This window comes from Natrix helvetica (assembly GCF_964273705.1).
Source record: "Natrix helvetica genome assembly, chromosome: 1".
NCBI lineage: Eukaryota > Metazoa > Chordata > Lepidosauria > Squamata > Natricidae > Natrix > Natrix helvetica.
In genome coordinates, this window is record NC_138548.1 from 164,566,446 (window position 1) to 164,582,200 (window position 15,755).

General features: G+C 39.9%; 1 protein-coding gene and 1 long non-coding RNA gene across 2 annotated transcripts in view; both read left to right on the forward strand.

Moving 5' to 3' along the window:
* The window catches only part of RAPGEF4 (Rap guanine nucleotide exchange factor 4), a 209,532-nt gene that overhangs the window by 64,045 nt on the left and 129,732 nt on the right, over window positions 1–15,755 (forward strand). The gene's annotated exons all lie outside the window — the stretch shown is intronic.
* Window positions 5,983–15,618, forward strand: LOC309383205. The gene is made up of 3 exons (XR_014173794.1): window positions 5,983–6,170; window positions 14,685–14,965; window positions 15,350–15,618. It is a non-coding gene; the product is annotated as an uncharacterized lncRNA (long non-coding RNA).

Genomic DNA, 15,755 nt, shown 5'->3' on the forward strand with positions numbered 1-15,755 from the left:
TTCCTGCTTCGGTTTTGTTGTCCTAGAATAAATACAATGTTCAAAGACTGCAGGTAATCTTTGACTTACGACCAGAATTCAGCCCAACATTTCTGTTGCTGAGTGAAATATTCGTTAAGTGAGTTTTGCTCTATTTTACGACTTTTCTTGCCACAGTTGTTAAGTGAATCACTGCAGCTGTTAAGTCAGTTATGAATACGGTTGTTAAGTGAATCTAGAATCCCCATTGACTTTGCTTGTTAGAAGTTCCCAAAAGGTGATCGCATGACCCTGGGACAATGCAACCATCATAAATGAGTCTGTCGGGCGTGCCTTCTTCAAAACCCAAGAAAGAAATTCCACCCAACTCCATGGTTTTAGAGAAAAGGTACTTTTATGGAGTGTGAAGTGATAGCAGCGAAAGAAAAACAAGATCTGAGGCTAAAGGCGCAAAAATTACATATTGAAAGAATTCCCAAATCCCTCCCCCCCAAGGACCCAGGCTGAATGTCCAATCGCCAGGCCCCATGGTGTCATGTGGGGTGCATCTTCAGGTGACTTCATCCATCTGGTATGCTGGGACAGTTGATCTTGAATGAGCATAAACAAGTCCATTCAGCTGCGCCATAGACGATGACACAGGTGAGACATCTCCACCAGCTTGCTTCCCTCCCCGCCCCAAACACCTATTCCTCCTCCCCCCATTACTATAGCAGCCGATAGCAAGCAAGATAGATAGAGGCTGACAGAATCAGTTGCCAAACATCTGAATTTTGATCACATGACTATGGGAATGCTGCAATGGTCATAAGTGTGAAAAACTTCTAAATCACTTTTTTCAGTGCCATAACTTTGAATCATTACTAAATTAACTGTTGTAAGTCGAGGACTACCTGTATTTTGGATCTGGGGTTATGTTGTAACTATTTAGGAAATAAAATCACCTCATAATTTTATGTAGTATTTTATGTAGGGGCAGTACTGAGGAGGACCTGGGGCAGTTGGAACCACAGGTGCTCTGTGGGGCCTGGAATGATATTTAATAGTGCCATATTATGGAGAGTAAGCACACTATATAGTGGTGCTTAAAGGTTTGTGGATACTTTTGAATTTTTAATATCAATTTCAAAGTTGCTCTGTGACAATGATGGGCAGACTCAATATAACCCACTCTCCCTCCCTCCTCACCCTCTCCTCGATGTAATACAGCATGTTTTGCAAAGTCAGATAATTCAGCAAAACCTCTGTCTGGACATCCCTACAAAACATTGGACAATATGAGAGTTACCATATTTTTCAGAGTATAAGACGCACCCTTTTCCCTCAAAAAAGAGGGTGAAAATCTGGGTGCATCTTATAGACTGAATACAGCATTTTTTGCCTCCCGAAACCCTGCCCCTTTCACCAAAATGGCCATGCATAGCCTTTAGGAGGCTTGTAGAGTGCTCCTGGGGGCTGGGGAGGCCGTTTTTTGCTCATTGGGGGGGCTACCCCCCAGGAACACACTACAAAACTCCTAAAGACTATTCATGCCCTTTATTTGGGGGGGGGAAACGAGCCCGTTTTTGCGAAAAACAGGCCATTTTGGAGAGGTCTGCAGAGTGCAAAAACTTTTTTAAAAAATTTGCCTCTTCAAAACCTTGGTGCATCTTATACTCCGGCACGTCTTATACTCTGAAAAATATGGTAGTTGAATTTACTTTGATTTCTTATCATTAATGGTAGTGTTCATAATAATGCCATTTTGTGACACAGATTGCCACGAATAGTATAATTTACAATTTAGTGCACATTTGAGGATAACAGAACTCTTTTTATCCAGTTGATCCATTACACTTAGGTCACATATATAGGCAGAATTCAACTAGCTATTACTGTCCAGTAATAATGAGTTTGCAAACTTCTATACTATAATAATAGAGCTTCACAAACATAGAGTTTCCAGAAGTGTAGCTATGAGTCTGTGATGTGAGTCAACTTGCTAATTGATTCAGGGACATCTGTAAGAACAGTAAAAAAAAACAAAAAACAAGATAGTAATTTCAACCATGCGATTGAAACCCCCATTCCTTTTATACATGCATCAAAATCATGGCTGCACATAAAGTGGTGAGGTTTTGATAATAATTTATTATACTTGCATGATGCCTGATTCCCAATTACCCTGGATGAGTGACTCATAATAATCAAGTAAAGAAATTACACAAGCAATTTCTACCAAACTTGGTACACAGATGACTTACTCTCTGGAAAAAAGTCATGTGGGGGTAAGACTCCTAACACCCCTCGGGGTGTGTGTTTGGTTAAGATGCAGCCTGTTGTGCCTTAAAATGGCTTCTACTGTACAGCGCAGTGGAGTTACCATGGTAATGGCTTCACAGTACTGTATAAGGGAGCTCCCTCTGGTAAGGGGGAAAATCCAACATTAGAAATTACATTTGGTCTGGACATTTTCCCTCTATAAATAAATACCTGGGCAACGCCCGGTTATTGGCTAGGTAAAAATAAAAGTAAAGATGGCAGGTGCAATAAAGCGAAGTATCGCATTCTGTCTTGCCAAGGATCTGAGTGGGCAGCCAGGTTTTCATGGCTCTTCTACCACCATCTTCATATTTTTTTAACCATCACCTTCAACCCTCAAAAACCTTTGTATCTACTTTAGATATGTTTACGTGTGATAGCATTTGATTTTTAAGTAATGGGAGTTGAAGCATATTTTTCTTTCTCTCAGATGTAATAATGCCATTATTGTCTATTGAAAATAATTTAGCCACATCCATTTATACTGTATTCATGCACAAAGCTGAGCTGTCCTTGGGTTTCTCACTTGACAATATAATTATGTCTCTTCCTAAGTAGTGAGGATTAATGTTTTATTTCTGCTGGCTAAAATGTTTGTCTCTACTCGGTATCACTAATGTTCAGCCTAATTTAGAGAATTAAGATGTGTACCTTGCTTTCTCTCAGTATTGATGGACAGATACATCAACTGAACTTTCCCTCCTTTAGCAAGGAAGCCATGCATCTGAACAACAAGACACGGGAAAGTGCGTCATTGGGTATATACTGTACCCAAACTTTTAATACTAAAACTGATCTTCAGATGGAATGTGACCTAATAATATTTTCTTACTGACTTACAGACATTCAGGTCCTTTGACACTTTTGGTGCAAGAGTAATAATGACTATCCCCCTCCATTTCTTGGCAACTTAGGTAACAGGACTGTTGTTGGGAAACTATCAGTCAGGCAAGGAAGAGGGATCAAGTGGGGAGTTAGTCTCGAGTAGTTGCGCAGCCACAAATGACCCGGGACTGATCTCTCCCCCTTGAGTTCCATGGAGCCTGACCTATTTGTTTCCAAGAGAAGGCAAAAAGTCTGAGAAGATTCCTGTATTATAGGCAGGATACAGAAGAGTAGTCAACTTGAACCCTTCACATCTGGATGTGATTGCTTGAGCCTGACAACTGTCCCTCAACTAATATGGTTGGTTCAGTTTTAACTGGTTACATTATTTTGCAATTGGGTCATGTCCTGTTGTGTGTCCCAATCAGTGGTTAAATAAAGATGCTAGAATTTAAGGAAAAACAAAGAATTCATTCTCTATATTTACTAAGTGCTTCCAGTTCTAAGATAAAAGATTCTAAACTTTTTATGGCTCTAATTTGGAGGAGTTACATAATTTTTCCAAAGTAAATTATATTTGAGAAGCATGGTGGCATCGTGGTTAGATAGAATCCAGTACTGCAGGCTAATTCTGCGGACAGTTTGATCCTTACCAGCTGACTCAGGCTTCCATCCTTTCGAGATGGGCAAAATGAGGATCCAGATTGTTGGGCGCAATATGAGGACTTTATAAACCGCTTAGAAGGGGTTGTAAAGCACTGTGAAGTGGTGTATAGGTCTAAGTGCTATTGCTATTTTCCTTCCTTCCTTCCTTCCTTCCTTCCTTCCTTCCTTCCTTCCTTCCTTCCTTCCTTCCTTCCTTCCTGTTAGAGTGCAGTATTGCAGGCTAACTCTACCCACTGCCAATAGCTTGAATCTCACCAGGCTCAAGGTTGACTCTGCCTTCCATCCTTCCGAGGTGGGCAAAATGAGGACCCAGATTGTTGGGCGCAATATGAGGACTTTATAAACCGCTTAGAAGGGGTTGTAAAGCACTATGAAGTGGTGTATAGGTCTAAGTGCTATTGCTATTTTCCTTCCTTCCTTCCTTCCTTCCTTCCTTCCTTCCTTCCTTCCTTCCTTCCTTCCTGTTAGAGTGCAGTATTGCAGGCTAGCTCTACCCACTGCCAATAGCTTGAATCTCACCAGGCTCAAGACTCTATAAACTGCTTAGAGGGGTTTGTAAAGCACTGTGAAGTGGTGTAATAGTCTAAGTGCTATTGCTATTTTCCTTCCTTCCTTCCTTCCTTCCTTCCTTCCTTCCTTCCTTCCTTCCTTCCTTCCTTCCTTCCTTCCGGTTAGAGTGCAGTATTGCAGGCTAACTCTACCCACTGCCAATAGCTTGAATCTCACCAGGCTCAAGGTTGACTCTGCCTTCCATCCTTCCGAGGTGGGCAAAATGAGGACCCAGATTGTTGGGGGCAATATGCGGACTCTGTAAACCTCTTAGAGAGGGCTTTAAGGCACTTTGAAGTGGTATATAAGTCTAAGTGCTATTGCTAAGGCACAAAGTCGGCTGGGTGACCTTGGATCAGTAGCTCTTTCTCATCCCTAGGAAGGAGGCAATTACAAACAACCTCTGAAAAACCTTGTCCAAAAAACTACAGGGACTTGTTCAGGCAGTCTCTGAGAATTGGACACAATTGAATTTAAGAATATATAAATAAGCCTGCAGAAGATGCTTCCAATTAGCGAATCTGCACATAGTAGCTATTTTACATCACTTTCTATTTGTAAAAATAAATTATTGTCAGTTGTACAGCATCTATAAATCTGTTTGCAATACTTATGAGGGCTTAAATATTATGTCAGCTGGACATTTACTGTATTCAACCAAGAGGTTTATTTCCTAGGATTAAAGCTAATAACAGTTGTCAGTCAGGAGGAGGTGGTTTGAGGGTATCACATTGGCAAAAGCATGACTGGGAAAACTTGTCAGGCTCTTCTCATTTTTAACGAATTAATGCTCCAGGGCATATTCCATTTTCTCGAGTGCTTATGAAAATTTAAAGTTTTTTTTTAAAAGATCTCATGGTGTCTCGGTCTGAAAACCTAATGAATAAAATATGGTTTCTTATTACTAAGATATTGCTTGATTATCAAAAAGCCTAAAATAATAGATGGAAGGAGCTTCAGTTTTCAATCTTTCCAAATGGATAGAACAAAGTGGGTTTTTTTTTTTTAATGTTTTCAATTTGCAAAATGTTAAATCTGAAAACAACCCCTAAGAGGAGTGATTGACAAATGTTCCCAGATGTAAAGCATTCCTAGCAGAGCAGAAAAAGGATAAACGAATCAGGGAAATAGGGTGTAACCTATGTGCATGTGATAATGTAATTAAATAATGCTTATTTACGAGAAGGGGTTTATGGTCGCTAATGGATCTTAAATGCATTACAGCCTGCTGGCTTTGCATTTGGTTTCTCAAAACATTATTATGCCAAGGAAATATAATAGTAAATTAACATACACATGCTTGTTGTGGGCTACAGGTAGTGAAAATTCCTGATTTTCAGTGTGTAGTTTGTTTGCCCTGGCAAAATAAATTTCAAGAGAATGAATGGCAAATAGACCTTTGAACAGCAGTTGGGTTTTGCCGACAGTTACTTATCTTAGCTCTTCTTCCCAGCAAAGAAATTAGAGGAGAGAGTCGATATATGTAAACAATGTTATTTCTTGTAGGGGCAGCAAGCTGCCTAGCAGTTGTTTCATTTGTGTGTGTCTGCGTGTGCGTGCAGGTGGAAAGATTATCGGTCTTGCTTTGGCTGTTAATTTGGATTGCCAGCGATAAGGCAGAGGCTATTCAGTTAGGATGCAGATGCAGAAACATTAGTCCTCCACAGCTGCAAAGAGCACAGATAAATCAGCAGAGCTCGCCTCTCTCCTACATCACTAAGGAGAAGCTGAGTACAACTTGACCATGTGCCTGAATGGTCACATTGCTAAGAAGAATGCAGGATGGATCAAAAATGTAAAACAGACTCGTGCGGCTGTTTGCTGGCTTAGACTGACGAGAATCCAACACTGTGAGTTTTAAAAGCTTTTAAAACATGCTATTCCATGCCTGGGGATGATGTTTCTTCTTCTTTTTAATGCATATTATTACTTTTACTTTTCAGGGCGGTGGGGTGGGGTTGGAAACAGGAGATATGCTTGAACTCATGCCCTATACAATTATAGCGATACCACTAATGAATTCTCCTTTTTAACATTTGTGTGTGTACTTTAGTGTAAGAGTCAGGGTGTTTTGCATTAGCTTTCTTAGTTTGTTATGCTTCGAATGAAGAAAATAATTCTCGAATATCAAAAACATATCTCTGTGTACTATTTGGCTCGGCAAAGATTGTAATTATTTTATTCTGAGTTAGAAAACACAAAGAATAAGAAATATGCTTTAATAGTTTAGGTTAAAGGAATTGAATAGCAATAGTAATTTTCCTGACATTAGAAAAATTGAGCAGTTGTTGAATGTAAAATTGCTTCAGCATCTCCCAAAGAAAGGGCTTAGAAAAAACAGCATACAATTTGGCAGCACAGCACCAAGTAAGATTAACACCTGCACCCACATGCAACTTTTGTGCCGATCTACTCAGAAGCAAATTCTACTTAATTCAATGGAATTTACCCTTAAGTAATTGTGCTTAGAATTACAGTCTCAATCACTCAGTAGTTTAGGGGAAATAAGTGAATTTTAAATGTCTCAAAAACTATTTTCCTGAGTAATAGTACAATGCTGCTTTAATGCTTGCTTCAAAAGCCTAATAGAGTTGCTCAGAACAAACTGCTTTAGTAATATATGCACAGTTGCAAAAGGCAACACACAATGTTTTGCTATTGAACTTCGAGGAGGGAATTCAAAGGGGAACGTGGCTTTTGTGGAAGTAGGAAAGAGGTTTAAAAAAGTGTGCATGTAGAAGAAAGGAGTACCAATTTCACCATAGTTATTAGTTAGGGCGACCAACAAAAATCTGGCCAAAACTAACAAAAATCTGGCAAAACACATGATGGCAACCAAGAAATATAGACAGTTGTAACTCACTATGAGTCTGGGCATTGATTTTCTCAGAGTTCAGTTTTATATCTGTTAATATAATGGTATTGGGAAAGACCTTAGGATCATATTGGCGAACCTATGGCACCCATGCCAGAGGTGGCATGCAGAGCCCTCTCTGCTGGCACACACACCATTGCCCCAGGTGAGATCTCCATGGCGTTTCTTGCGTGAGCTTCTGTTTCCCTGCAAATGATGAAACAGAAGCTCACGAAAGAAAAAGATCTTACCTCTTGCCGTGCTGCTGGTGTTGGGATGCCCCTCCTCACACCGGCCAGCTGGTCTTTGGGTCTCTGTTGCGCATGTGCGTCTGCGGGCGGACATATCTGTGCTTGCACGCATGCATATGTCCCTACATGTGGACCAGGGGTGGGTTCCTGCCAGTTGTAACCTCTTCTGTAGAAGAGGTTCCACAAATCTACAGTGCTGTTTAGAACCAGTTCCAGCTCCCTCCCCCCACCCATCCGGACATCATCAAGATGAAGAGCGAGAGGAGGAATTCTGGGAGTTGAAGTCCACAAGTCTTAAAGCTGTCAAGTTTGAACACCCCTGGGTTTTTTTTCTAAAGAGTTAGAGGTGCAAGGGTCTTGTAACTTGACAGCTTTAAGACTTGCATGCTTCAAATGCCAGAGTTTCTGAGCCAACATTTTGGTTGCTAAGCAAGAGCGTTGTTAAGTGAGTTTCACCACATTTTACAAGTTGCCCAAGCCCACCCAGTCACCTGACCCCCAAGCCACTCCCACCCGGTCACATGGCTGACAAGCCACTCCCATCTGGTCACATGGCCGGCAAGCCACTTCCACAAAGCAGGCCACACCTACAGAAGAGGTTCTAAAAAAAATTGAAACCCACCACTGATGAGGACCTTTCAGTTTGGGCATGTGCGTGTGCCGCAGTTTGGGCATTCGGTGTTTAAAAGGTTCGCTGCCTTGGGAGTTGGGGGGAAGAGATGCTAACTAGGGAATGTTCAGATAAGAGAGAGTATAGTCTGCAGCTGAATAGTGCCCGGTCAAGACTTTATGAAGGGACTCTCTGTCACTGCGTTAAATGTTTGCTAGCTGAACTGAACTGAATAGCTGAACTGAAAGAGTTACTGCGCAGGTCATAAGCCTTATCTGACAATGATATATTGCGCATGCTTAACATGTTTATTACATCACACATTCCAGAGACTTTTTTCCTTTTGATCTTTGTCCGTCTGCCAGGAAACTGGGAGACAAAACTGCTTCTTGCCAAAATGTAACAATTAGATAGATTTGTTTTATTTTCTTATTTTGTTATTTTTGTATTAAAGCTTGTTTTTAATTAGAATATGTTTCCAGGATTTTATTTTATTTTATTTTTCGCTTCTTAAAGAAAATGCTGTTTGGAAAAGCCGCGGTCAAAGCCTCACTAGTTCAGGGTGAAAATTTTTCCCCTGACACTCTCTCTAGTTTCTTATGCTGCAAAGGAGACCACGGAGAGGAGAATTGTACTTTCAAACTTGCAACATGCTGTTAATGTAACTTTACAGTAAAGTAGAATTAGCTTATCTGGTCATGTTTTCTGTCTGCACCCCCTGATAAGGCTAATATCAATCTAGCAAGTCTCATATTCTCTTCCAAGGAGAGGAATTTCAGGAATGGACACTGATCCTCAGGGAATTCCCCTGCTACCTGCTGAGCACCTGGCAGCAGCATTGCTGCAACACCAGCAGCAAGTGGATGCCCAGATGACCAATTTGCAGAATGCCATGATACAACTAATGCAATGGCTGGGGCAGAATTTGCCACAATCTGCAGCCGCACAACAAATTGCTAAACCAAAGCTCCTGTGTTCCGGTGGGAACTTGCTAGAGTTGTTTAATCAGGTCCATAAACATTAACCGTAGCTATTGCAATTCCTGCTATTTTAGCACATGAAATGAAATAATGCTCATTTACATCAGTAATAACCAATATAAACCACTTGGGAATTCTTTTTGAACCAAAATGCCACCCCAATAGCTTTCATTGAAGTATCTGTGAAGTACATCTACCCTACTTACTCCTTTATTAATAGAGATTCACCCAACTTCATTAAATGAGTCTTCTGTAGATAAGCAGCGTTGGCCCTTAACACTCCCTGATCCCTTCTTTGCGTCTCTCCTAAAAACAGGGATCTTTTGTTTGCTCCATAGTGGACGGAGCAACAGGCTTAGAAAGGATCCTCCCTAGTTTCTTGGCTTGTAAAGGAGACGGTGAGAGATTTGTAAGAGATGTCAAAGAGCCGTGATGGTACAATGATTAGAATGCAGTACTGCAGACTAACTCACTGTTCACTCCAGGAGTGCGATCCTAACAAGGTCAAGGTTGACTCGGCCTTCTATCCTTCTGAGGTCAGTAAATTGAGGACCCAGATTGTTGGGGGCAATATACTGACTCTGTAAACTGCTCAGAGAGGGCTGTAAAGCACTATGATGAAGCTGTGTATAAGTCTAAGTGCTGTTACTACTTTCAGAGTTGCAAATTTTGGTTATGTAGTTTTACAATAAACTAGAATCAGCTCATCTGTTTCCCGTCTGGTCTACCTGGTAAGGCTGACAGTAGGTCAAAATAATGTGTTGCGAAGATGGCTAGCTGTGAAAAATATGTGACTTTGTCACCTCGGTCTTTAGACTGTTTTATAATGGAAAATCCCATAGCAATTTGTTATCAAATACAATAATCAGGGAATCTTACTCAGATTTATTTATATGCTATCGTGGTTTTCATCCAGGAGCTAAGACAGCACGCCTGCGTTCCCTTTTTGCACTTCATCCCCACAACTACAGTTCTCTAGGATAGGTTGGCCTGACAATGAAGGAGCCAAAATCACCTTGCGAGCTTGCATGGTTGAGGTGGACTGGAATCCAAGTCACCTGCTGGAACTTTCAAACCATGAAACCTTTCCCATGAAACCTACCGTATTTTTCGGAGTATAAGATGCACCGGAGTATAAGATGCACCGGAGTATAAAACGCAAGGTTTTGAAGAGGAAAATTTTTTAAAAAGTTTTTGCACTCTGCAAGCCCCCCCAAAACGGCCCATTTCCCCCCAAAACGGGCCCAATTTTTTTTCAAAAATGAATATCTCTTAGGAGGTTTGTAGAGTGCTCCTGGGAGGTGCCCCCCCAAATGAGCAAAAAATGGACCGTTTTTTGTCAAAAAAAGGGCACAGATAGCCTTTTGGAGGCTTATAGAGTGCTCCCAGGGGCTGGTGGGGAGGGCAAAATTGAGCAAACATTGGCTCATTCTTCCCTCATTTCTGCTCTCCCCAACCCCCAGGAGCTCTCTGAAAGCATCCTTCAAGCTATGCACAGCCATTTTGGTGAAGGGGCGGGGTTTTGGGAGGCAAAAAATGCTGTATTCAGTGTATAAGATGCACCCAGATTTTCACCCTCTTTTTTGAGGGGAAAAAGATGCGTCTTATACTACAAAAATATGATAGTTAAACCTTCAGTCTTAATTAAATGTGATTTACTTGTATGTCTGCATAATTAACCACATCTTTCTCAAAAAGTTATTGTCAGAGCGTTTGCAGCGTGACTTCTATTAGGAGACAACCCAGGAGCAAAACACAGCACACAGAGACTTAGACATTTAACAGTGGTTTATATACAACATATACAGAAATATACATGGTAGCAAATACCTGACAAGTAATCGATCTTCTTCTTAACTCTATACGAGAACTTAGCAATGGATACCGGACACAAGGAGAGAGAAATATGCCTTCTCCTGGCTGCCTTATATAAACACCTCTTAAAGTGGTAAATACTTTTGTGGACCCCTTCATAGTCTTCAACTGGCTATACCAATACTGATTCATCTTCGTTGCATCAGCTGTACATTTCGTCAGCTTTACAGTTGCATCGGTGTTACAGCTGGCCAGCTCTTCAATCTCAATACATTAACAGTTATACTAGATGTACTTCCTAACTTTCTGTTGTAGTTATGAATACTTACTTTTACTGTCTCTGAGATTTCTTATATTTTCATGAGGAAATATTTGAGGCCTCTAGTTCATCCAGGGCAGTTCTACATTCAACAAATATTCCCCCTTTCCCTGTAGAGATGAGCTATACCAGAAAGCCCAACAAGATTCTTTTTCTCTGCCTAATTCCTCCTGGTATTTTATGTGGTGACTATCTGAACAAGAGAATTATTACATAATAGTTAAAGAACAATTGAAAATTAAACAGGGCGGGCTTCCTTCTCCCTCATGCTTTTTTTTGGGGAAGAGCAGTGAAAGGTAGAGACCAGTTTTTCAAGTGCGGTAGGTCTATGGAATTAGTTATGAGTAACAACAAAAACAAAAAGTTGAAACTCTGAATTTGATCTATCTGAATGAAAGTAAACAATGCCTGGTCTGTAATTTTGTTAGGATAGCTAAGTGAAAAAGGAATAGAGCTCCAACATCATTTATAATTGTGCAGCAAAGGGAATTTTAGCAATAAATCCCTTTTTAAAAGTTTAGAGGAATTCGAGCAGGATTTCTTCAGTAGCCAGCGTGACTTCACAATTATCCTTAGGTTCAACCAGAGGTGGTATTCTACCGGTTCGGACCGGTAGCGGAAATTGTAGGTGGCTCCGCCCACCCGCGCCCGGCTCTGGAGCATCCCATTTAGGCCCTTGCACCGATACCTGTAAATAGCTAAGGACAGCTAGCAGAATTTGTGCTAATAACATCAAGATTAAGTTCTGGTAGCTTATTCAAGGTCTTTTTGAGTAAGAAAATCACTCATTTGTTTGAATGATGGGAATTATGTATGACACAGGCCTTTAGTGTAGAAAGATGCACATGCAGGCTGCTAGTTCCTATAATTTACTTCTTTTGGGGAAGGAAGGAATAATCCTATATGGTGGGTCATTACAAACAAAAGGAGGCCTGCTGAGAATTGCCTATTATTCTAGCTGTGTTGTAACAATCAAAATGAAATAGCTGGATAGATCTGGTAAGCATGTGAGTGAGTTGAGTGGTGTCTTACATAAAAGTACCATTTGCATTTCAAAGGCTTACTGACCTCTTTTAATCTTGAGATTGTATGAACTTTGTCTCCCCACACAGTTATTCTTTTCCTCAATTGTGCAACACCCAACCATACTGAGATTTTTTAAAAAAGCTAAACTAATATTAATACTGATAAGCTGACGCGGAGTTTTTAAATCAGGTGTGTTAAAAAAGAAAGAAATTGAAGGCTTTATTTTAGCAGCTCAAGAACAAGCTTTACCAAGTAATTGCATGAAGGCAAAAACTCAACATGTAACAAACAACAGTAAGTCTCCTCATTCCTCTCCTCCATCTTCCCAGTGAATTGACCATAGGAAGGTGAAAAAATAACAATTAGCCAACACTCCACTAGCTGTTGTTCTTCCTCAGCATTTTTAAAGAAGGACTAGGGGAGACGAGATACCAATATCTCAGGGGTTGCCACAAAGAAGAGGGAGTCAAACTGTACTCCAAAGCACTGAGGGTATGACAAGAAGCAATGGGTGGAAACTAATCAAGCAGAGAAGCATCTTAGAACTGAGGAGACATTTCCTCAGAGTTAGAACAATTAATCAGAATATCAGAACGTTCTTTTGAATACTTTTGTTCTCTGATCCTCTGGGCTTAATTTGAAATTTATGCAGAAACCTAACAATAAAACATGAGATACATTTAGTTCTTCATTCTTTAGGGGTAATAATTTCCATGTTGAGCAATCCTATAAAGCCGTGATGGCAAACCTATGATACACATGCCGGAAGTAGCATTCAGAGCCATCTTGCTGGGCATGCGAGCCATCGCCTGTTGCTCTTCCAGTTTCCGGCATGCGCATGTGCCCAGCCAGCTGGTCATCGTGTGCGCATGCACACCAGAAACCGGAAGATCAGGTGGCTGGTGCACATGCATGTGCTGGAAACCAGAAGTTCATCTTCCCAGTGTGCACTTCCGATTTCCAGCACACGGGTGTGTTCACTCGGTGCCGAAAAGATTTGCCAAGACTGCTATATAGCATATCTATTTTCCTTTGAAGGGATAACTGGATATTTTCTTTAAAAATGATAAGATATGCAAACATTAGTCCAAAACAACCTTAACTTCCCCTTATGCTAGCAGCATAATTATGAAATCAGATAGATAAAATACACCAATCTGAAGTTAAAGTAATATACTAGCTGCAAGTTGAAGGCTTCCAAGGAGTACTTACTAGGAGAAAACAATGAATTCAGTGGGTTTTGCTGCTTGGTATGTTTGCGGCTAGGATTCCTGCTTTAACATTTGCCTTCAGGGCCAAATAATTCATTGGCACTCTAGTTCAGGCTTCTTCAGTGCCCTGATTTTTGAGGGTGCAAATAGAGAATGAAGGAGTTTGCATTCCCTCTTTGACATTTGGCTCCTCTTTGTCTAAAAGGTTGGTAATCTGTTGCTTTTCTTCTCAGGCTTGCTTGCCCAGAGCACATGTTCTTTGATTCTTCTTCTGCTAGGTTGTACTTAGTAAGGTGCTTGGCTTTGCCTGTCCCTCTGATGTGATTCCGGAAATAGATCTCCTTTGTGTTATAGTTATAAACCTGTTTTACTAATCATTGCTCAAGTGAGCTTCCTGCTGTCAGGAAAGCTAGCATGGCTTCTACCTCCTGTACCTGGCATATTCCAAGTGTTTTGGACTATAATTTCCACAGTTCCCTAGGCAAAATTGATTTTGGTATTTGACACTTTTTGGGATTAAAATCTCGGTGGTCTCGCTGAGCAAATATCTTTTGTTTTTCATTTCTTCTCACAGTACAGGTAGAAGATTTGACAAGCAGGTCATATTTTGATTATTACTGAACTGAAAGCCATTATAGAAATGTGAAAGCAACTTCTTGAATTTTGGATGATGGATGCTGAGAAGATACTGAGGATCAGTATCTGATATTATTCCCAAAACGTGTTTCTGAAATATGAAATACAAGAAAAAGATATCTAGTTCAGAGAGTTGTACATTGGTTTTTTTGTTTTCGTTTTTTTTGCCATGCTTTATGTTTCAGGCACAAATGAAGTCCCAATGTTTGACATAAATTTAACAGAACAATAAAATTTAACCTGAAGGTCAGCAATATTTTCAGTTATGGTCCCTAAATCTCACAAGATCGTGTGCTACTTCATTAAAATCTTGCACAGTTTGGTATTCTTACACTATTCTGCCCATTAAAATTATTTTATTATTTTTAGTTTCCTTTGATTTTTCACTTAATCGGTTTGGCAGTCATTTTGGCCTCAATGAACACTTAAGCCAACTCCTGGTTTGTTTGGGAAAAAAAAAAATTCTATGATTGCAAGTCATTCGGTTTTGGATGTGCTTCAGTTCTCCAAATACTTGCAGGTTTTCTTTTTTTACTTATAAAATTTATATCAGTATTTTCTCATTCATCTTGGCAGCTTTGTGCTTTGCTCACATCCCTCAGGATCCAAACTAAATAACACTTTAATATTTTATTCCTACTCTGTTCCACCACTGGCTGCAGGTCTCTTAGCGAACGAGGATTGATTCCAGCAACTATGTTTGCAAGTTGGAAATGGGGAGCGAATTTGTGTAGTTTGTGTATCATGCTTTTGCTTTGCAGTAACATAGCTTGTGCACCATTTTCATCACCCGCTAAAATGGCCTACAAGTGATCCTCCTAATCTGTAGCCATAGATCATGTGCAGTGACCTATGAAAGAATTCTTCAAGCAGTGTCTTACAGCGATGGTAGAATGTATAAAAGAGGCTTTCCTAAAATTGCAGAAATAGTAGACAACTGAAGGTAAGACTCATTAAATAGTCAGTATTGTTGAATTTGTCCCTCCCTTTTCTCCTGTATTTAGGCACACGTTACAAACAGATGCACATTTCATTGATCTGACACCACAGACAAACATGATGATTGATACCAGTCATGTCTGTATACAATATGCATCACAAATCATATCTAGTTCAGCAGCAATATAAGCCAAATAACAGAGAATAACTATTAATCCTCATATTTATAGTATTAAAACATACAATTGCTTTAGTTTTTTTGTTTTTTGATAAATAATTTGTAGGATTTTATTTCATGGTGATTTTTCTTAAAAAGAATTTTCTGTTTCAGAAATATACATTATGTATATATTTAAAAAGTTTCCTTCCTCATGTTTGTTTCTTACAGATCCCAAAATTAGAACAAAACACAATTCCTTATGGGACTTCTGTTGCGAGGAGGCATGGAACTTTTGCATTCTCTTAGCCTGAAGGTGGTTGTGCCAGTGGATAACCTGCTTTTCTTTGCTAATTATGCCTAAATTTGATAATATTGTACTTTTGATTCTGTGCTGCATAAACTGTGTTTGTGTATTTTGAAGTTTGTTCAGTTCATAAAAATTGTCTCAAAAGCTACTGGAGCCTTGCTTTTTAATGTCAACACATTAAAATCAAAATTGCCAATGATTTTGTCAAAGTTGAGTCTCTCTTCTGCTTGTTTTTCTTTTTTTAAAGTCTGGGTCTGATTAAAACTGGTGAGAATATTAAGGTTGATACTCTGTATAGCAGTGACGTGCAGTGAGGTTTATGGCTGG